Genomic DNA, 23,201 nt, shown 5'->3' on the forward strand with positions numbered 1-23,201 from the left:
ACTTTGTCTATCGGCACTTTAAGAGCTATTCTGTACTTCTAGTGGGAAAAGAAAAAAAGTTTCATCATGGAAAGTGAAGGGACAGGTGAAAGTCTGATAACTTGAAAACATTTGACATCCAGGCTGTCAATGTGACTGAGCAAAGGTCTATTTATTCTCTGCAGATCGCAGGCCACTGCCCGACAGCATGGACTGAGCCAGGCGGGGGCAAACTCCCCTTCGTGAAACTCACACGATTTCCTCTTAAAGAGCCCAATGTTATTTTTTTCTTTCTTGATTGCTCAATCCTGGAAACGCCTTCTCCCCAGTGCCAGGTCCCACCACCTCTGTATCTCCTGCCGGCACTGCCCTGGACTGAAGTGTGGGTGCACCCGGGTCTGTCCTGGCCCTGCGTGCTCCGGCTGTGCTCTCAGATGTAGCTGACCTTGGACAAGCGAGCAGGAAGGCGGGATCTCAACAGAGCCGGACGCCCCTGGGGTACGTGGACACTTTGCACCAGTACGCACCATTGTTTGTGGCTTTATGGCAACACAAAGTTACCGATGAATGTTTCCGTTTGTGTTCGGAGAAGTGATGGACAGGACAACATTTCAGCCCGGGTAGATGACGAGAAGTAATATTACAGTAAATTACGTAAAGCCATTTTATTCCTTTTTCTCTTGTGAAACGGAATGGACTCACTGGAGCAAACAGTTTTGTACTGGTCCCTAGTGCACGAAGGACTTCAGGATACAGATGTGAGAAAATTGATTGCGGACACATTTCTGAACATGCAGAGTCAATTTCTTTTTATTGAAAAATCACTTTATACGTTTAAGAATGTTAAAAAAAAGAAACTTCAGCACCTGAAAATGCCTTTTTTTCTTTTAAACAAATCTTGCTCTGTTGCACAGTTTTGCTGCTCAAGTAATAAAACTGGAGGAAGTCGAGGTTGACTAACATCCTGCTCCGTCGTTTACACCTGAAAAGTGGATTCCCCTATTTTGTCCACTTTCTATTACGTAAACAGCAAAAATAAAGGGAATTTGTTTGTTACGTCTGCCTGCTTTGTTCCCTATAAACCAAGGGCCTTATTTATGTGAGCGGTGCCTCACTTTTGCACCACATAAAGTGGTGCATGCGTGACGCAGGGCTGTCATAAGGATTTATGAAGTCCCGCAAACCCACCCTGCATGGCTTTGAGTGGCCTCATAAATCATGAGTAAGGCGACGCAGGTCAAACGGCTGAGTCGCCACACTCTGAGCCAGGGAGCATTCCACGTGCAATGGTGTGATTTTTCCACACGCCCCTGGAATTTGGGGGCATATGTAGGTAGCCATTTTGCGATTCGCAAACGCCCAAATTCGGCGAATTTCGGCGTTTGCGAATCACAAACGGCGTTTTGATATGTAGGTGCATATTAGCAAAATAAGGAATCGCAAAAGTTGCGATTCCTTATTTTGCTCAAGCATTTAAGGAATCGCAATTTTGCGATTCCTTAAATGCTATGTAGGAGCCAATTAAAAAATGTGATTCAGGCTTAAGCAATCGCAAAATACCACCTACTCCAAGTAGATGGTATTTTGCGATTTCCTTTAAAAATGCATTTTTTTTTAAAAATTCAAAGTGCCATGTGGCACACAGACATGCCCTTAGGGCATGTCTGTGCGCCACATGTACTTACAGGCACATTCCAGGGGTGCAACAGGTGTCCTTTGGACACCCTGACACCCTTGGAATTACGATTCTCAAATTGCGATTTTCTCATAGAAAATCGCAATTTGAGAATGTATCCCCCTTCATTCCTATGGCTCCCTTGGCCCATAGGAATGAATGGGACACTCATTCCTTCATTGCAATTCGCAATTTGCTAATCGCAATTAAGGAATATTAGGTAATCGCAAAAAAATTGTGAATTTTTACCTGCATTCCATTTTGCGATTCTCAAATAGCGATTCCTTAAAAGTCGCTATTTCAGAATCGCAAAATGGAGATTACCTACATATGCCCCTTGATGCTGCCCCAGATTTACAAAGTGATGTAAACTTGGAGGATCCTAAACTCTGTACACCTCCCGAGGTGAGGCGTAACAAGGAGAAATATGTTCACGTCCCCTTGTTTTTTCCTCTTTCAATGTTTGTTACATTCTGCATAGAAAGAGGAAAAACACCTCCCAGGATTGTTTTTATGCAGGAAGGTACCCTTTCCTGCACAAAAACAATACTGCATGCAATGGAGGCACTCTTGCACTAAGGTGCAGGGGTTCCTACATTGGAGCTAGGCTGCTGGTATGGCCCCAGCACAGCTAGAAAGGGCAGGAATGCAACATTTTGCTGAAATACATACATGAGGCCCCCAGTAACAAAAATGCTTCAAACCGACGATCCCTGTATTTAGCATGGGAGCAAACATTTTGAATTTAGCCCTTTCATATGTGCAAAACTGTGAAGCCAGTGTCATCAGTTTGGCATTTTAATTATGGAATTAGTCTAATTGCCCGTAAGCTACCAAATGAGCTTGTTGAAGCACTCATGTGGGAACAACAGATGCATCTAGAAACAAGCATTTGCAATGGAATAGGCCTCGAATTTGCAAGAGTTAAAGCTATTGACATAATAAATGACAATGTCTTATTCCGATGTGTTTTTGTTTGGAGTGAAGTGGATGTACATGGTTTAGGAAAAACAGGAGTATCTAGAAAAAATAAATTACCTGAATCGTTGCTCGCTGTTCGGACTTCTGAAAAATGAAAAAGGCTTATCTGAAAGACATGATACTCCTACACCCTTACTTAGACAGAGGAAAAAAATCCCAGCATGCTGGAACAATACTCAGAGGTTTCTGGATCTGCAATTATCAGAATTTTATTTTCTTGCATAGTCCAGCTTTATCTCAATTACAGCTATTCAACATTCAAACATACCAGTTCTGGCTGAGACTTATATCTTATCTGTACATGCATCACCAGAAAAGAATATCTGCAACAAATGTGAACATTTTGGTACAAAAGATGGGTGGGCGTGTAGAAGTCTTCGGGAGCCAAAGGTGCAAGTAAAATGAGTCTTCTAGGTTTGTTAGGTCTGGTGTTAGCCTTACAGCATGGGACGGTGGTTCAGTTCACTTCAGCTTTCAGCTAACTTGACTGTGAATGATGGCTTCCAGCTCCTTCATAATAGTTCCCTTTAGTTCCAGTGCTGACTATGCATTTTTGAGTCTTAAAAAAGGTTGCTATAAGAAATTATTTGAAATTAGCAAGGACCTTGAATCTTCCCCAACAGCAAAGATTTGCAAAAACAATATCAAAAGAAAACAAAGCAATGGCAAAGCCAAAGGTCTAGAATAAATAGGGGACCCCCTCTTCGGTACTTATGGCCAGGGAAAAGAGAGGAGAACAACAATTCAGAAAAATAAACTTCCTTCGTGGCTCTATGCCTTATATTTATGACATCATTCTCAGTTATTCAAAAAAGAGTGTCCTTCAAAATATGACAAAGACTTTTTTTAAACGACTTTTCTGTGGTTTATTAAAAAAAATTATATATCAAAAACTTTTTTCTTTTTTTTAAAGATAAACATACTTCATTACAAATTCATTGGTAAGTACATTTTTAGTAGTAAAAGACATTTCAATCTATTGTATATACATTTTACATAAAATACACATGCGATACCCAGTAACACACACACCTACGCATTTAACCGAGCTCACATACCAAACAAGCATTCACATTTATCCCAAACAGTCTCTTTTCTTCTGTGATTTAAGGAAACACAGGTATTCTTATGTGGTTCCACGCCAGGTCGACGCGCGTTTCGGTGGGCTTGTACCACCTTCCTCAGGACCTCAACAGAGAAAAGTTTGTGTGGACACAGGGTATCTGAAATAACAAATACAACAAAATGCATATCTGAATGTCTTTTAAAAGCTTCCAATTGCTGTTTCATTTCTTTGCGAATGTTCGGATCCATTCACATGATGGCGAAGCATGTCATCTGATTTCATTCCTAAATCTCATTCTACAGATGAGGTCTGTGTGACTTCTCGTTCAGGTTCTGACAAAGGTCCCACTGTGTGCCTCTGTTGCATTTTCATACATGGCATTAGGAGTGGGGCACTGATGATGGCTCAACTCTTTTTTTAGGTGTTGTCTGAGAAAACACCTGGTCTTTCGCTTGCAAACTCTAAAAATTGATCACATAATAGCACCTGTTTTTATTGTCTTCCCTATTTTCTTGCCTGTTGCATGGACCAATTACTGCTTTCTTGATTAGTGTTCTTCTGCGCAGCTTGTGATCAGATGATATATATATTTTTTGCTTTTGATTCCAAGACAGCTGAAACCATCAGTTTCCGTTTGTGAAAGCGAGAAACCAGGACCTGTTTGCAGTGTTCCCCCACTTTCTGTCCTAATTTTGACTACTAGATGATGGTTTTCTGACTTTATTTGTGACCTGGGCTAGGCTAACCAAATTCAAGGTATGTGCTCTGTGTAAATGGCACCTGGTAACTAGGTATAGTTATAGTTGGTACTGACAACTTAACTGTAAGACTGTAGTATATGGTAGGGCATGTATGTTTAGAGGCCTAGTAGTAGATTAAATGCACTGAAGTGTGCACTGTGCTGTCTGCTGTAATTGTAAAACGTGCCCTTCTTTGCTGGCTGCTTTTACATTTTAATTAATTGGAAATTTGACTTTCGAATTAAACGTACTTCCAAAGTCTCAAACTAGCTTATTTTTCATGTATGTCACCCCTAAGATCTCTCCATGGGCCAGAGAGGTGGGCAATGTAACTATAAACAGGGACCTTATAAAATATGTTTTGTAAGCCCTGGTGGAGGAAAACTGCACATTTCGTTTTTCCCTATTGTAGTATATTGGCTTTATAGGCTAACATGGGAATATTTTAATCAAGTATAACTATTGATACTAGTGAGCTAAGAATATACTTCAAGGTATTAAAATGATTGTTAGAATAAATCCAACAACTTGCCACTGTTAGACTTAGTATAACTATCACAGAAAATACGTTATAGGACTTGCCTTTCTGATGGGCCAAAATCCAGTAGCCTTTCTCTGATTGGCCAGCCTCAGTCAGGCTGAGCCAAGCTGTCTTAATGAGGTGTGAAGAGGCCTGAGCTGATTCAAATGAAGCCTCTGATGGAAGGAGAACTGCAGCTGCATAGCAAAAGGAAGAATGTGGAGAAGTGTGGCTCAATGGGTAGAGCGGCAGACCCTGATGCAGAGGTCTGGCCCGGGACCAGAGTTCAATTCCCGCCTCTGCGTGTCTTGGGCTCGATTTCCTCGGACCTGATAATCCTCGCCTCGGTGCCTATTCTAATCATGGGTCCCACTCTGAAACTCTGGGCAATAGCTTGCTTATTCTCCACAACGGCCCCAACAGTGCTGGGATGCCTGACTTCACCTTGGGGGGCCAAGGAGTGGACATTTCACAGGGAAAAGTCAGGAAGGGTTCCACAGCGGAATGCGTACAGCGCCAGGAAACCCCGGTTGGGGTATAAGTGTGCTTTACAAGTACTAATTCAGTAGCCAAACTGCCCTTCAAAAAGGGAAGGACAGGATACAGGCTCACCCCCACATCCTGTCACCCAAGCCAGGCAGGATCCTCAGTAATTAGATTGGCGGAGGAGCTGGAGGGGAAGTGTTAGGGGAAGTTAGCCAAGCCAGTGAGTGGGATGGCTTAGCCAGATCTTAACCTCCAGGAGAGAGTTTCTCTATTTTGGGTTTTGCACAAATAGTGTTTTCTTGGAATAGAATTTGCCACACTTAGGAGGAATTGGTCATATCTGAGGGAGCACCCTACACCCCATTGATCAGGGGTTCCACCCTACCTGTCACCTAGGAGCATTGGATAAGGATTTGAGAATGGCCAAGCAACTCAGATCCTTGCCTGAATCCACAAGGGGAAGAAGGACTGCCCTGCTGGATCCCAGACCTGCACCCTAAAGGATTGCACTCTAATACCGCTTTAAACGGGGAACGTCAACTACATCTACGTAGGATGACGTCTTAATGGTTGGAGGGAGTTTCTTGCGCATGAGCAGAAGCATTAAAAATGAAGGCTTGAAGACTCACATGCATGGCACCTGCTTAGCTGAAATGAAAACAAACTATTTTACTAATGCTAATGCGGGAAGTGTTAATAAATAAAATGGGATAGAGTAGAGGGTTGTACGTCAGTACAACGCTATCATTTTTTTCATGGTACTTTACAACGCAGCTATTACAACGCAAGTCGTTACCAGGACTTGTGTTGGAGGGCGCTGGATTGTGGAATAATTTAGTTTTCTGTTCCAACTCCAGCCCACGTAACAGTAGGGAAGGTGTTGGAATAGAAAATTAAACTATTCCTTAAGCAAGAGCGCCCTCCAGCGCAAGTCGTAGTAATGACTTGCGTTGTGATTGCTGCGTCGTAAAGGTCGTGCTGTGTAAACACCGCGTTGTAAAGGATGTTTCCCGAGTAGAGGTGGGTGGTATACAGTGTGACCACTTTATTTGTGAAATTAATATTTGTCTTTCTGATTTTATCACTAGTGTTCTTTTGGGTCTCTCATGTATAACTGAATTAAGCTGAGTCATGTGAAGACTGTGCATGTCCACTGAAAGTTAACCCGGAATGATGACTTAGCCATTGAACAGGAGCCAAGGGCACAAGTGATATACTCTGGGAACAGATGGTACAGAGTTCCACAATGAGAACTTGCATTCAGAATGTTAATAAATTGTTGCAAGAGAAAGATAAATACATTTGCGAACTAAAAATTATGAATACAAATTAAGGGGATGGATTTGTTAACAATGGTTGAACAGATGTTAATAACATGTAAACATGGTGTTATAGAGCTTCCCCCTTGCCTGACCAGTCATATTTTGTATTTTCCCGATATTGAAACTTTAGTGGGTGAAACATGAAAACCCAAGGTATAATTAAGATAGCTTTAGTTAGTTAGTTAGCAGTGCGGAGTTTGAGAGAAAGAGATGCTGTGTGTGGTGCAGCAGAGGTGAGAGCAGAACAAGCTGAATGCTGGGCGAGATGCTGACAGTGATGCTGAGAAGAATTAAAGAAGTGCAGAGCAGAACTTTCTATCCAAATTTAATTGGGTTAGATCTGGAGACTTGTGGAGGAATCTTGAGGAGGAAGAGAGTGTCAGAGAGGGGTGCAGCGCAATCATCGGCATTATAGACGTCAACTATCCTGTCCTGAAGTCTTCGTCTCCTGACCTATTCTGGGGAGCCCTTACTAGCTCCTTGGCCAGGGGGTTGGTCTTTCAGCCCATCCTTGGTAATTATAATTTTTCGTTATTCTTTGCAGATGTACTTTTCTCTCTGTCTTCTCCCTTTCTGAGCATTGATCATTGTATGAGTCCGAAGTATATGCTTAGTGTCTTATGAATTGAATTTTCTCTCCAATGAATGATAGTGACTGTAATGTATTTTTAAGGTGGTTCACATGCTCTAACTTAGATAAAGATTTAACATTTATCCTGAGTCTGTGGTTATTTACTCCAAAGTATAGAAACGTTAGAATTACATTCATTATCACCATTAACTAGTTCAACTAATGGTTCATCGACCATAGGAAAGAACTTTTCTATCTGTGAAAGGGTTAGTCAGAGATGAGCATAAGTATTACCTAACTAATACTGATTACTGTAGAAAATATAAAACTTTGAAAAACCAGCGGTTCATTCAATTGTGTGTTTATGGGCCCAGGTGAGTATATGGTAGTAGAGTATCTGTTGTTGCTGAACCGCTGGATCACACCTGGCTCCTAAGTTAAGCCTGCCTGCTTGTTGCCAGCTGTCAATGGTTGAGCAAGGGAATAATTCATTGTGATCTTGACTGGACCTTATATTGTGTGCGTGGCCATATTACTAGTTGTAGGTCCCTAACTACACCTACTGATAAACCCCCTTCCATCAGCAAGTATTTCCATTGGTGTTCGGCCAAGTTCTTAAAATTACATTTTGGCTGCCTGTCTCCTTTATTTATGATGAAACGCTAAACATACTTCTTCCATTTAATACTGTTGCCATACAGTATGTGGTTTTCTGAATTAACATTTGCTGCTGTGTCACATTGGTTGGTTGGTTACTTGTTCTATAATTAACAGGATATTTGAATTAATCTTCAATCATGCAGTTATTTCATAAGGTTTTGTTTCATCTTTACCTCAATCTACCCCTATCCTGTAAAACACCCCTTCTGTTTCTCTACCAGAAATTCAACCCTACTTCCTTTTACCTCAACCAACCCCTGAACACTCAATGTACCTTTACCTCCTGTCATTTCTACACAACCTCAAATACTACAATTTCTCTAACTTCCCTTTAGCTCTACCTCCCCAAACCCTCAAATAACCCCTTCTCAATGTTTCCACTAATTATTTTCCTCTGTGTGCGGCAATGAAATGTGTCTATGCACTTCAGTCAACCCTATGTGGACCAAAACCATCCATCGGCTCCATATGCAAGCAAGCACAGCATTGCAAGCTACAATCAGTAGCATTTGGCACTCTCAAGATCGGCTTGAAATTCAGTGTTTAACAGTGCAATTTGATCCACATTTAGAGACATCTACTTCTGAGGCAGTTGTTCTAATGTTATTATGTCACAAACAAAAATTGTCACACTAACAGACCCATGATGACTTGCATTATTTACGACATGGATGCTTTACTCTTATCAGCCTTGTGCAAATTTGGTGTAAGGGTTTTTGATCAGTGCACATTGTGTAATGCAGATGAATGAGTCAAGCAACGATGCCTGGTCTCTGCCCGCTGCTTCATGCCTCCATTCTTGGTAGTCTGCTTTGCGCCTGGTGTATTGTTTTACGAACTGTTCAACGGTCACAAACACCTCACTAAGACCACTCCAAAAGGACCCAGTAAATGGCTCACTATTTCTGTTGACTAGACTAACAACTGCACAGACCAAACAAAAAGAGCAATCAAGATCAATAAAATACCACCCCTGAGTGGAAGACCCATATTCATGAGAGATCACAAACATAAACTGTTTGCATTAGTCATTTGGTACATGAGAAGAACAAAAACAAAACAGCAATTAAGCAGCTGCTTGAACTATTTTTATGCTTACCGGCATCTCTCAGAAGACAGATAAAACTACAGTCATCCAATAATGTGGGAAGGATTTTTAAGCATCTAAATTCCTGTCTCAGGGTTATGTTGCTTCACAAATAATAGTTGCTTTATTTGCAATGCAGGGGTTGGAGCAAGAATATATTCTGTTGGCCCTAAAAGACTGACCCCAGCTCTCATTTGGAATATCAGATCTATGCATTCTAATCCATTTTTTCCAATTCACTCAGTTTTCATTTGATCACTATTTGTTTAAAATCAAATATTTAAAGATTTATAGAACGCTTTATTAGGCTTGGATATTAAACTCAGCTCCACTCGTGGAGTTTGCAGAATTGGAGCACTTCACAGAGGAGCGCGGAGTTCCTGAATTCTGCCTTCCGGGTGTTATGTAGAGTTTTTTTCTTCATTTGCATGTTCACGATTTTTCTGCCATTCGCTTATATTTGTGTGTCTTATATTTGTGTGTCTTATATAGCGCACAGCTACCCCAATGGGGTGTCCCGGCGCTTCTGTACGATTACTCAGATAGAACGAGGTAGGTTTTAACAGAAGTGGAACGTTTTTACTGCTTTACGAAAGGGTAGCTCCTCCTGAATCATCCGGGTGGAAATAGGGAGATTGTTCCAAAGGGTGGAATCCCATACTTGAAAGGTTTTTCCCCCAGACCGTCCTTTTTTAAATCTAGGGGTTGACAGTAGACTTTTGGAGTTAGATCGAAGATGTCTCGCATTTTTGTATGGGCGAAGACAGGAGGAACGATACGCAGAGCCCTTTCCTTTGATTGCACGGTGAGCTAGGATAAGGGCTTTGAATTCTGCTCTTTTTTGGATTGGTGGCCAATGCAATCTCCGTCGGTGTGGCGAGATATGCTCACGAAGAGAGATGCCACAGACAAGCCGAACGGCTGCGTTCTGGAATATCTGAAGCCGATAGCAGAGGCCAGAAGCAAGTCCAAGGTACAGACCATTGGCATAATCCAGATGGGATGTAATTAAAGCTTGAACGATGGTCTTCCTGGTGTTACTAGGAAGAACATTAATACATTTTTTAAGCATCCTGAGTTTTGAAAAACAGGTAGCAGCTACCGTCTGGATTTGATTGTTAAAAGATAGGTTTGGGTCCCATCTCACCCCAAGATTTTTAACTGATTCCTTGGGAGAGGGAGCCACACTCAGGTCTAGTGGCCACCAAAGATTCGAGTCCAAGGGGGAGGATTGGTGAAAAAAGAGAACCTCAGTTTTTCCTGCATTCAAACGGAGGAAATTGCTTGAGAGTGCCATGATAACCATTGAGTAATTTATCGTCACCTCACTGTGGACACCTTTTTGTAACTTTTGGTGTCTTCTTTTATTCAATTTGTTCAGTTTATATATGTTTTGATTGTATGTCATTTTAGATCGATTTGTCATATAGTCTGATTAATTTCAGTTATCTATATGATTTTTATTATTGTGTTTTATTAAAATATATATATTTTAAATAGATAATTTCTTATTTTTAATTGATTGTTCCTTTTGCAATTTTGGTCGGGTCACTTGTTTACTTATTGATAAGACTGCCTAGGAATTTTCTCACATAGAGTGCCATGATAAAGCCAGGCCTCTAGCAAGCATGTGTAAGACTTTACACTCACCCACAAGGCTTGTAGCCACGATGGTGCCAAACTAGTGCAGATCGTGGTCGCAAACGTACCACTCAAGAAGCTTTTGTGCTAAAGAAGCAGCTAAAGAGGTAGTCGAGTAGATTATCTTCTGCAACTGAGCACTGGAGTTGTTTTTTAGTACAAGAAGACTTTTTTCCAGTTTTTTCCTTACAGGAAGGAAGTGCCCCCGGAGACGCCAATCTGCTATTCCTGTCTACCAGGCTCCTCCCTGTGATTTGTCCAACTCCTGGTCACTTTTCCTTTGGATTTGGAGCTGCAAGGATCACACACCATATCTGCTCCATATATGCCTTTGGAATTAGGACTTTGTATTTGAGAATTCATAAGTACATTTAAATACTCTTGTATAAGTGTGTTATTTGAGTGATAGATGGCATGCTCCAGTAGTACTTTTTGTTGATTTTTCAAAGTTATTGTGGTGGGTTCGCTGCATATTCAGTAAGGGCCCAGCTATTTTTCTGCATTTAATGGTTCTTCTATTATAAAGAAACAATGATACACAGTGCAATACATTTTCTCCATGTTTGTTAAATTTGAAATGTTTCTTTATTTTACTGTGGCCTAATCTGCCAAGGGGCCGTGCAGTAGACCAAGGCCAGTGTAAAGTCATGGGTGCATGAAACAACTGTTTCTGTAGTAAATGTTGTTTTAAAATATAATTCAGGGTTGGGATGGCATTGGATTACAATGAAAATGTGTGGGGTTTTATGTATCTCCCATTTTTATGTGTACAAAAAATGTTTGTTTGGGGTAATATGTGATGCCTTGGGAGGATGTGCACTGTTGTAAAAAATGTATAGCTAAATTCATTTTCATTTTTGGCATTGCTTAATTAATAGTTGTGTTTTCTTTAGTGTTGCCATGCCTCCCTTGTCTGTCCAGTGTGTGTGTGTGTTTGCCATAGGCCACCATTGATATGTCTTTGTTCTCCATGCAATGCATGGCGATTTTGTGGAATCTGTGTCCATAGGCCTGAATGTGTTCTCTTTGTTCCCCATGCCTCCTTGTTTGCTGCTGTTGTTTTTTGGCCTTGTGACTGGCACCCATTCTGTGCATCCAGCCAGTATGACTTTGTCATAGGCTCAAATCTGTTCTTTGTTCCCCCATGCCTTCTTGCTTGCTGTTGTAGTTTGGTCATGTGGCTATCCGCCATGTTGCCTTAGCCATATGGCTGGCAGCCATTGTGCCTTAGCCATAGGCATGCATGTGTTCTTTGTTTCCCATGTCTCCTTGCTTGCTGTTGTTGTTTGGCCATATGGCTGGCAACCATTTTGTGCATTCAGTCAGTGTGCCTTTGCCATAAGCTTGCAGGTGTTCTTTGTTTCCTATGCCTCCTTGCTTGCTGCTGTTGTTTGACCATGTGGCCCTGGCAGGCAGCAATTTTGTGCATCCAACCAGTGTGTCTTTGCCATAGGCTTTCATGGATGGATGTGATATTTGTTTAATAATATGCTTGAGGATCATTGTAGTATGTATTGCAAGAATATGATTTAGAGGAAAGGTGCTTACATGCATTTTTTGCATTTGTTTGTTCTGCACCTCCTTGCCTCACAATAGGCTTCTTCTCATACTCCAATACAAACATCAGCAAATATATATGTTTTTCTTTTTTTCTTTTTATTGATTTTTCTTTTTAATGTTTTTATTTATGTATTTTTTATTTTAATTTATTTGTCTTTATTATTTATTTACATTTTTATTGCATTGTTTACATTTTAATTTTGTTTAAATATTTCTTACATTTGTTTTTTAGTTTTTTGTTATCATTTTTGCCTCAGTCAATCTAGCCATCCATCCACCATAGGTACACATCTGCGCAACAGCATTCAGTTTTTTTAAGTATAATTCCATTTACTCCTAGGCACCCTGGCTGTGGTGCGCTGCAGGCACATCAGCATCATTCGTTTTTTGAATGATTATTTAATTTCCTCTGGATCACATTGCCTGCCATAGGAGCACACTGACGTCCATGGTTTGAAAGATTATTCTTACATTTACCCTATGTAGTTACCTTACTGCCACATGTGACTACTTTAGAATATAAGGACATACAGGAGACAGCTCAATATGCATATTGTGTGTTATACTGATGAGGAATTACATTTTATGGCATGGTGGTGCCGTTTGAATATAAAGTGGTCATATTACCTAAGTGCGGTAAGCAGAAAGAAAATCCCCTGGAGGTAAGTTCACATGTACTCAAACAACCTTTGTTATACAGTCAGAAGACTGTTATACCTGTACCTCATCCAAACCTTACTTGTTAACTGTCTAGTGACTCCATATACTGTGGCATAAACGTAAATCAAAGCTGGAAAATAGTGCTAACAGATGTTTATTTATAAAAACGACACAAGAATATGCCTGCATCCATATTAAAGTTAAAAATCATTTAACTGATTTCTCAGAGGATACACATCAGGTTAAACATACAATTTATTAAAACACCAATACATTATCTTTTGTAAAAACACTCATCTTATACATTAAATAACACACTGGTTAAAACACAAGACCCCGATACCCCAACATTACAGTTGTGATATTCTATTGTAGCCAAAATGTTATCAAAATATGATATGATATATAGAGATTTTTTGGTAAAAAACAATATTCTTATCCAGAAATCCCTTGTTCTTTGGATTCTTTGACAAAAAGTGTGTCAACGTGTTTCGGTGGTACTAGAACTCATTACCCAACCACCTTCTTCAGGACAACAAAAAGTTTTTTTATATAAAAGGGTCAATTTATTCCACTTTATCGAAGAGTTATCTACACAAGAAAAAACAGGTATCAGTACAATTCTTAACACTTTGATATCTTTTACAAAACATATAGTCTTGCTTTACAGTTTACTATCTTTTTCTTTATGTTTTCTATAAGTATGTTGACATATTATACAATATAGCCTTAGAGCACTACATTCCACTTCGAGCACAATTAAGAGGGTGCCACTCCCTTATCTACATTGTTAACCATCTTACTCCCCATTACACATCCTTTCCACCAATCCTCCAGCATCCATACTAATATTAATATGCTTTTATCTCCTATTTATGCTGACGGTATCATGTGTGGGGTAATGTCCCCTAAGGCTTATACTTATAGTTGCGGTTCCAGTACTACATCAAGATGTGCTGGAGGTGATTGGGGCAGCTCTGCAGAAGAGTGTTGTTCACACTATCCACCTGACAACAGACATGTGGACCAGTTGCCAAGCCCTTGATTTCATGTGCATCACTGCACACTGGGTCTCTTTTGCAGGGGTTAGAGACAAGTTATATGCAGGTGTTGACAGTGACACAGTTTTTCAAGGTACTCAGAAACATACAACAGTAGCCATGTTTGCCATGGAGAAATCTCATACTGCAGTAAACATTTTGGAGGAGTTTAACAGTAAGGTCTTTCAATGGCTGCATCCAAGAAACCGCATGATTGGTTATGTTTCCACGGATAATGGCAGTAATATAGTTAGGGCCATGGCTGATGGTGGCTATTTCAGAGTGCCGTGTTTGGCGCACTGTATTAACCTAGTTGTTCAAGATTTCTTGAAAAAAGAAAACAAAGTCAGCAAGTTACTGACCACCTGCCGAAGAATTTGCACACATTTCAGCCCTTCTTTTAAGGCCCAGAAGCATCTGAGGAACATGCAACGTGAACGTAGACTGCCAGTCAGAGGACTCATCCAGGAGGTGGTAACACGTTGGAACTCAACCTTCTACATGCATGAGCGTCTGTCTGAGCAGTGCTTGGTAATCAATGAGTATGTTTTTGCACTGGGTTCTACTATTAAAGACATGAGGCTAGAGTTGGAGGAATGGGACCTAGTTAAAAGCCTTACAGACATGCTTTGTCCTTTTGAGGTCTTCACGCGTGAAGTCAGCAGGGAGGACTGTACTTTGGGTAAAGCTATCTCATTGTTGCGCATGCTAGAGGCAACTGAAGGCAGTATCTTCAACATTCAAAGGTGATACTGACAAGCAAGACGCGTATCAGTTGGCTGTGAGCTTATTAACCTGCCTAGTTGACAATGAAAGGTTTAAAAAAATTACATACAGAACAACATTACATTTGTGCCACTATTCTGGATCCACGGTACAAAAAGGCAGTGGCCAGCAAAGCATTAATTCCTTTTAATGAAGCAGATGTTTCAAAGTACAAACATTGGCTAGCTCTGTCAGCCACTCGGTTCGAAAAAGAGCAGCAGGAAATTGAAGGAACCGGCAGAAGTACTACTGAATCAGCAGGTCATCCGGCGTCAAGGTCCACTTCTTTGGTCGAAGGCAGTCACTTTCCCTCACAGCCGTTACCGACACCAGCAACCATATCATCATCCTCACCTGCACCAGGCCCAGCCATAATATTGTCGGAAGCCGATTTGCTAACTCATCAAGGGTTTGCTTGTTCCAGCATTGATGCAACGGCCACAGATGGTATGCAAAGTGGAGCACCCCTGGAGAACCTTGAGTGGATGATGCAGGCCTATCTGGATGACCCAACAGAGGTCTTCTTTAATCAGATCTCATTGCGGTATTGGTATGGGAAAAGGGGTCAATGGCCACTGATCACCATCCTGGCTCTAAATTATTTGTCTTGTCCACTCGCAAGAGTGTCTTCTGAACGTGTTTTCAGTGCTGCTGGTGCCATTGTAACTTCAAAAAGGACCCGCCTCTCATCCACAAATGTGGAGAGGTTAACAATGATCAAGATGAATCAGCACTACATACCACCAGATTACAAAATACGTGAATCCACGCAGGAAGAAGAGGACACCGACTTCGGTGACGGAAGTTCTTCTCTGTTAGCTGACCTACTCCCTCCCTTCTCGATTCACAGAGTTTGAGGACGAGCTCTACTTCCCTGACACCTAGGCCTGAAACTGACTTCCTTTTCTTTTCGTCCTGACTCCTCATTCACTTTTACTCCTGTGTGTCTTTCTTTTACCACAGCAAAACTCTAATCACAACAAATCCATCAGTAGCACTGTCTTCGTCTTATTTCCTTATTGAAGGTGCCGCTGTCTGCAATCCTGAAGTTCACAAGTTCACAACTCAGTCATGCTCCTCTATCCTCCTCCTCCAGACTACCCCTATCCATTTCCCTCCAGGCAGATGGCTGGATTACGCAGCATGAAAAAACTGTTGCTTCGTAGACGAGTCCCCTCAATAGAAGTGGGACTGGAATTACTGACTATATGCTGATTGCTGACAGTTACTTCTGAAATAGACACCCAAGGCTGCCCTGTGGGCCTCCACTTTAAGAACACGATGCGGACAAAAAGTGGAACAGGTAGTGAATAATGAGATGGCATGCAGTGGACAGCACTGGCTGTCTGGCTCTGATAAAAGCAATTGCTGTTTGTTTGTTGTGCATGAAATGAATCATCAGATGTCTTCTGTTATTATTTAATCTTTTACGCACTAAATGTAACTCAAGTCGAGTCTGTGTTTTTTTACCTTGTTTAATTCAAATTCTTCTACTGCAGGGGCCACTATGTTGCATTTTTTAATATGCAAAATTTCCCTTGACTCACTGTGTGTGTAGACTGCGACTGCATGAACAACATTGAGTTTGCCAATGTACCATGATGATGATGAGCCTTGATGATCAAAGTTACATAATATCTTTTTTCTTTACAGTCACTCACTGGGATGGATGGATCATCATCGTCGGTTTACGGAAGAACTATGGCCATTTTGTGAGTGGCAAACAGGTAAACCAGTCAACAACAACTACAGCAGAACTACATGTCTGTCTACTCGTGGTATGGAGTGGTCGAGCCAGTGTAGTGTTGTTATGCCAGAGTCCAGACAGCAGTTCATGTAAAATTGTGGCTATGTGGCTTGCTGCATACAATTAGATATGATTTGTCTGTCTGTGTCAAAGAGGTATGCTACATCAGGTTGCTTCATTCAGTGGTGCCTGCCTTGACCGTCTGCATGGCCTTGGCCTGCTGTGTTCTAATTACTATCCTTGAAAAGGAGACTCAGAGTACACACTTTAGAAATTATGCTTGTATGTAATACTGTCGCCTCTGAAACTGAAAGTGTTATTTTTGTACTACACACTGTACCTTATATTTTTTTCTCCGTGGTGTTTTAATATCACTTCCCGTTTTTCCATCAACAATTACAGGCCGGCTTTTACCCTGTGCGAGGGGAAAAACGATTAACTAAGGCTTACCATTAGCAATCCGCAATTCCGCATCCGCCAGGCAGGCAGTGGGCAGTGTGTCTGGTCACCAAGATTGATTGACGGAGCGTCAGATGGAATGGAGGAGTACCGCGAAGAAGAGGAATGGCTGGATGCATGCAACCTGTTCAAATTGAACAGGACATTTACAACACACAGTTACAGTATCCTCTTCACTTTTCCTTATCTTTTAAATAATGTTATTGTTGTGAACTTCTATGAGTGTGACTCTGTGCGTTTGTTTGCTCTCTGCTTCAAATTCATCCCTCCAGCTATTTGATAAGTTTCTTTGCTATTTTTTAAACTAATTTCATATACTACTAAGTGTTTATTCTCTCTGAGGGCAGTAGGCAAGTGAAATTGCGTAAACACTGCAGCCCTGTACTGTCACATTGTTTCTTCATAGTTAGTAAGTTGTGGTAAGTACTTCTTTTCAGTAACCTAACCATCCATTTAGCAAACAACTTCATGCATGCAGTAGTGCATGCACTTCCTTTATGTCCCTTAAAAGATTTATGGATATCTTCATACCCAAAGATTTTTTTTCTTCATTTGTTGTTTGTCCATGCTGTGGTTTTTTTCCTCTCTCCACAAAACTTTCCCAAAAACCCCCATTCCCATCCAATTTTCAAACCCTAACCCTCTACCCCCGGGCTGTGTGGTTTTCATTGAGGTGTGACTAAATGACAACAATAATTCCACACACTTGCTGGGGAGGAGAAGGTCAAAGCAACAGAAAATGCATTTCAAAGATTGTGAAGGAAACCGAGGATATGTTCTTACTGTGTACTGTACTATCTATCGTACTGTTCTAATGCTATGCTCAGGCCACTCAATATTTCATTTCCCCTTTTTTCATATGCTGCTACTGCCAGTGTGACCACTACTACTACCACCACCACCACAACGATGACATTTCATCTGTCCAGGATTCAACCTTAATCGCTATTTGCCATGCACCCAGCCCTGTGCCTCGCCCTATTCTCAAACACGAATCACAGGTAAGATAAGCATTTTTGGGGAGGAAGAATAATGGAGTGGGAGGAGAGGAGAGACTGACGGAAGTACTAGTAAAGTAGTAGGACAAATGAATTCACTAACTCTGTCAGTGGCACTTTTCTAAAAATGTGGGCGATTAGACAATTTGAAACAACAAGCCAGTTAAGTTTCAGGAAAACAACCCCCCCGCCTCCCTCACAAAACAGTAAAAACGCGTATGCTATGTTTAAGTTGGAAATAAATAATTATTTACACCCTAACAAAAATAAACTTTCCTACAAGACCTGACCCACCCCCCTCCCTAACCCCAACCAATGTCCATGAAATATCCAGAAGAAAAGTTCTAAAACCCCAACGCCCAATACACCCCCCCCAAAAGTCTTTAAAAAAGGGGCAAGGGACAGTCTCTCCTCCTCTACTGCCGCCGGTGGTGTCCTTTGGCCAGGTGGTCACAATGCCCCCTGCTGAGGTCTTTAGCAGGGTTTTCCGCCTCTCAACCTCCTGCTCAAGGTTGGACACCCTGAGGGTCAAGCCGTGCAGACAAGCCTTGCACCTGCTGTGGGCGGCAGCTGATTTTTTTGCTACTTGGCGGTGGCGGGTGGCTGCGGGACCACGGCTCAGTACCGCTGAAGGTTTGAGCTGACTAGATGACCCAGGGTGGGCGGAGGATGATGCAGCTGTCGCGGATGTTGATGTCGACTGTGACTGCGTGTCCTCCTCCTCCTGGGCCACCAGCCGCCGATATTCATTGACAATCGCCTCCAGTTTCCATTGCCGGGCCCCTCTAGCCAACTCCTTCCGTGTTAGTTTGGAAGGAGCATCTATATGAAGAAAGAAAAACATACTGTAACCAATGCTCTTAAATATTAACACAAAATAATTCAGCAGAAAGTTGTGTCACAGTAGCACTAGCAACTTGCAAGCACAGTACATAACATTTGTGGCACGTATCTATCTATCCTCCCAAATCGTCGCCCTCTGCTCTAACATTAGTGGGAGTTTCAGGAATTCTACTAGCACTATATGGACTCACTACATTAGACACAGACAGTACACCAGTCTTCTTCTTCTGTCTCGTTTGAATATGTAAACTTGTGGAAGCCGTCATAATGCCAGCGCAGTCAACTTGCACCCGAAAAAACAGACGCAAGCCATGATGACACAGACTTGCGTTGCTGTTACCAGTCCAGTACATGCAGGTGGTGAAGCTCCTACTTTTCTATTACGGGTGGCACTGGCCATACACTGTTACAAGGGCTACTGCTTAATTAATTTAACTTTCACCCTGCCCTGCCCCTGACTACTACAAAAGGAAAATGAAGAAGATAATATGATCATCTATCTCGTCTCAGGATATTTGCTTACAATACATATGGGATGACATTTAGGTGCTTTGTTTTTGATTGAGTGAACACCCATAAGCCACACATGAATGACAGCATTGTAAAAAAATTATTAACAGAGGTAGTGATTGAGTGGTCACCGCAATCGCCGTATATATGCTGTGCTTGCAAACTACTGTTACTAGTCATGGTAGTATTCTGAAAAATGACAACTTCTACTTTCCACAGCTTTAAAACTCTGGCACGGACGTGTGGTGTTACATGCTCTTCAAAGTAACACTCTTCATCCAGTGACCGTCTACTCTGTCTACATACACCTATGCTAACTATGAGGAAGATACCATCCAGGCAGGCAGGCAGGTATCCATCCAGTCAAAGTAAATGTCAATCATTCTTCTTAATGTCTGACTCTCAACTGGACAAACCTTACTTTTTCCCACCGAAAAACAACCTTTTGCTTTTTTTTGTAAAATGTCAGCCATGCATCCGTGCTTGACTTGCATTTGAATTTGAACCAAAGGATATATTGCGCACACATACAGTTTCTGTTTCACCCACCCAGGCAGTCCTCTTTTCTTTCTCCTTCCACCCATCCTTGCTTCAGCCTTCAACCGGCCATGCATTAGACCATGCATCAAATTCCCAGCCACCTCGGGCAGCATTCAAAAACAAGTATCATTCTTTGCCAGTCATTAATTTTCACTCGCTCATCTTTCCTTACACCCTTCTTTGCCTTTTCGTTCATCCCATCCATCAAGTTCATCCCTGATCTGACTTGGCTTCTCGATAAAACTTTCACAACTGAGTTGAAGTCAAATTTAGAGGAGGCCATTGATTACTCGTCAACTCCCACCACTATTGCTAATGAGAAGTCAAGAGTGACTGTCTTCTACCTGGTTGACAAAAACTTAGGGGCATATTATCAAGGGGGTTTATCTCTGCTTTTTTGGCTTTAAAAGCCAAGAAAGCAGAGATAAAATTATCTCCCTATTACCTAGCTGTGGCTAACACCAGTTAGCGACAGCTAGTAGGAGGTAGCGACCATCTTGGGCCCCGCTTTGCATGTCGGTGATATTTATCACTAATGACATGCAAAGTGGGCATGCCAAGATGTTAGCGACTGGAAACAGTCGCTAACATCGCTATCTCCTATTACCAACTTTTGGAGATAATCGCGCTAAGCGCGAATATCTCCAAAAGCTAACACCTGCCCCTGAGCAGTTCTTAGCCATGTTATCCAATGGTAGGTGGATAACATGGCTAAGAGCATTAGCTCGGTAATGCATGAATATCGCTGACTTTTCAGCGATATTCATGCATTTCGGCCGATTTTTATCACTTAGGAGATAAACCTTGATAATAGCAAGGTTCCTAAGCGATAAAAATCGCCGCAGCTCTGCGATAAAAATATTGCCGCTAAGCCAACATAGCGATAATTATCGCTAGTTGTTGGTAATATGCCCCTTAGTGCTAAATTTGTAAGGCTTCTTAACAGTAAAGTGTACTTGTACTGTACAACGTATACACCCCTGCAGAGTGCCCACTCTGCAATCTCAATAAGTAAGGAATATAATACCTTACCAATGCCCGCCACTACCGTGGCATCCTCCACAGCAGTTCCTGCTGGCTGTGGCACCGCATCAGAACCTGGAGTGCTCACCTCCGCGCTGGCCCCGGCACTGGTGGATGGCTGTGCCAATTGTGTTACGCCTAGAAAAAACATTTACTATTTTTAGATGCCATATACACCACTCCCTATTTTGTCTAGGAATTAAAAAAAGTTACTAGTACTACATAAACAAATTTAATAATTTGTGACTCTCTAATCTAAACTAAAAATGTCCCTTTCTTCAGGGAGGGGTGTTTCTTATTTATGTTTAGCCATAACATCTGATGCTACACTTTTTGTCACAACTGATGAATGGTTGCTTTTTATTAACACGCACCATTTTTCTCATAACAGACAGAAGCTTCCCTTCTACGAACAAGAGCAATATCATCATCAGAGTCGTCAACAATTCATCCCCACCAAGACTTTAAGTTCTAACCAGGTGAAGGCTCTTCCACAATTAATGTGTGAAATCAGCCAGTTTTCAGTCGTTCTCTGTTTGTTATATGACATTGATTTTAATAAATGTTTTTATATAATGCACAATTACAATTTTTACAGAGTACACATAGAGCTACTTGTTTTACTTTTAATAAAGCTTTAAAACTTACGTAGACTTTGTTGGTTTTGGTCATGAGTGAGTGAGCGAAAGGGTTTGCAATTTGCAAGCATGAGTTCGGGACTCTGAGAGGTCGGGACTCTGACTCCATAGTCTTATGTTCTCTGGGTTGTATAATCATTGGGGATCATCGCTGCATTCAGGAGCAAAATAATTACTCTCTGACACACTAGCTAGTCACTAAGGAGATTGGGGGTTCAACTTCTGGAATGACTGAGGTATGTGGAAAGTCTACCTGCACCTATTATAATTTATAACCAATAGCCTATTTTATATTTCTTGTCCATAGTTCTGTATGTGCAGAATAGTCCCTGCAACAGTAGTAGTAGTATGTCCTCCTATCCAATCAAAAAGTAAACTAGTATCTTATTCTTGGTGGCCATTGACATTTTATTGTTGGGAATTGTCAAAGCATAAACATTTAGAAGACTTCAATAGACATTATGGACAACCCAGACAACTGCACTCAGTGCCTAGAGCTATTGCTTAATAGGAGTTTTGTTTAACACCTTTTGCCAACGGTGCAAGCTTAGCTAGCTACACAGACAGACTAATAATAGTCTAGTAGTAGCACAGAGAGTCATAGTAGAGGCAGGATAAGAATTTAGAAACAGTCTATAAGAAGATCAAAGACGATTTAGGAAAAAATGGAATTATGAGGAACGTTTGGAATAAATAGGTGCTGTAAAAGATAGTGAAGTATAATTAATAACATTTTAACAGGAAACCTTACTGGGGCCAGCAGAGGAGCCCTCGGCGGACCTATCCTGGCCTTCCTGTTGTTGTTCCTTCTCCCCCAGCGCTGCTACCTCCTCTGTCCTCTTGCCCCTTGGGGAGGCTGATGTACAACATGAAAGAAAGACACAAACATGGATGATTGTTGTCAACCAAATCAAACATTTCAAAAAAACAATAACAAATTATTTCGGGGAAATAGACAATAATTGCACTAAATTTATTGACCAATCTGATGTGGTCTACTAGGATATTAGTACTTCTGGATTCGCGGACCGTCTTCTTGGAAAGTTATGTAACTCACTAAACCAACTACTAAAAGGTTCTACTAGGATTGGCAGGCAGCACTCCGCAGCACATGAAGTGACAGACACAATCTGTCATGATTGCAGACCACTAAAAAGTTTCTTACTAAATAACCAGTCATAAATACTCAAGCTATCAATCCACCACCACTATCTCTTGGCAGGAGTACAAAGGAAGGACTGGACTTTAGTCTCTATTGTCTAGCATTACGCAGTTCTGTAAAGTAGTCACTCATACATAATCACTCAGGGCAAATGAGCACAAAATTGAAAACAAGTGAGCATAGTAGCACCTAAAGTGAGCAGGCGAGCACCTGCAATCACAGAAGCTTTTGAAACATAATTTACCTGCAATGTAATCGGCAGCATTCTTGCTCTTCGGAAAAAACAAATTGCAATATCACACAGAGCAGGAGAAAACAAAGTAGTGATTAAATACTAGCTACTACTACTCACCAAGGCCCGGGATCTCGACTCCAAGCAGGTCGAGCAGGTCTTGCTCCCGGTCCAGGATTTCGGACCACCGGTACATCGCCTGGTTGTAGGTGCGCCGGACCCCAGACTCCCGATACATGGCCCGGCACACCTTCCCCCATAACTGGCAATGCTCCCGGAGCCCGTACCCGGCACCG

General features: G+C 41.5%; 1 protein-coding gene across 1 annotated transcript in view; it reads left to right on the plus strand.

The window, feature by feature from the left end:
* Nucleotides 1-208: 208 nt before the first annotated feature.
* LOC144773585 (uncharacterized) overlaps nt 209-23,201 on the plus strand; it is a 136,030-nt gene continuing 113,037 nt past the window's right edge. The window contains exon 1 of the mRNA XM_078658712.1: nt 209-477. The gene's annotated coding sequence lies outside the window, so the exon portion shown is untranslated. The remainder of the gene's footprint in view (nt 478-23,201) is intronic.

Source organism: Lissotriton helveticus, chromosome 8, assembly GCF_964261635.1.
Source record: "Lissotriton helveticus chromosome 8, aLisHel1.1, whole genome shotgun sequence".
NCBI lineage: Eukaryota > Metazoa > Chordata > Amphibia > Caudata > Salamandridae > Lissotriton > Lissotriton helveticus.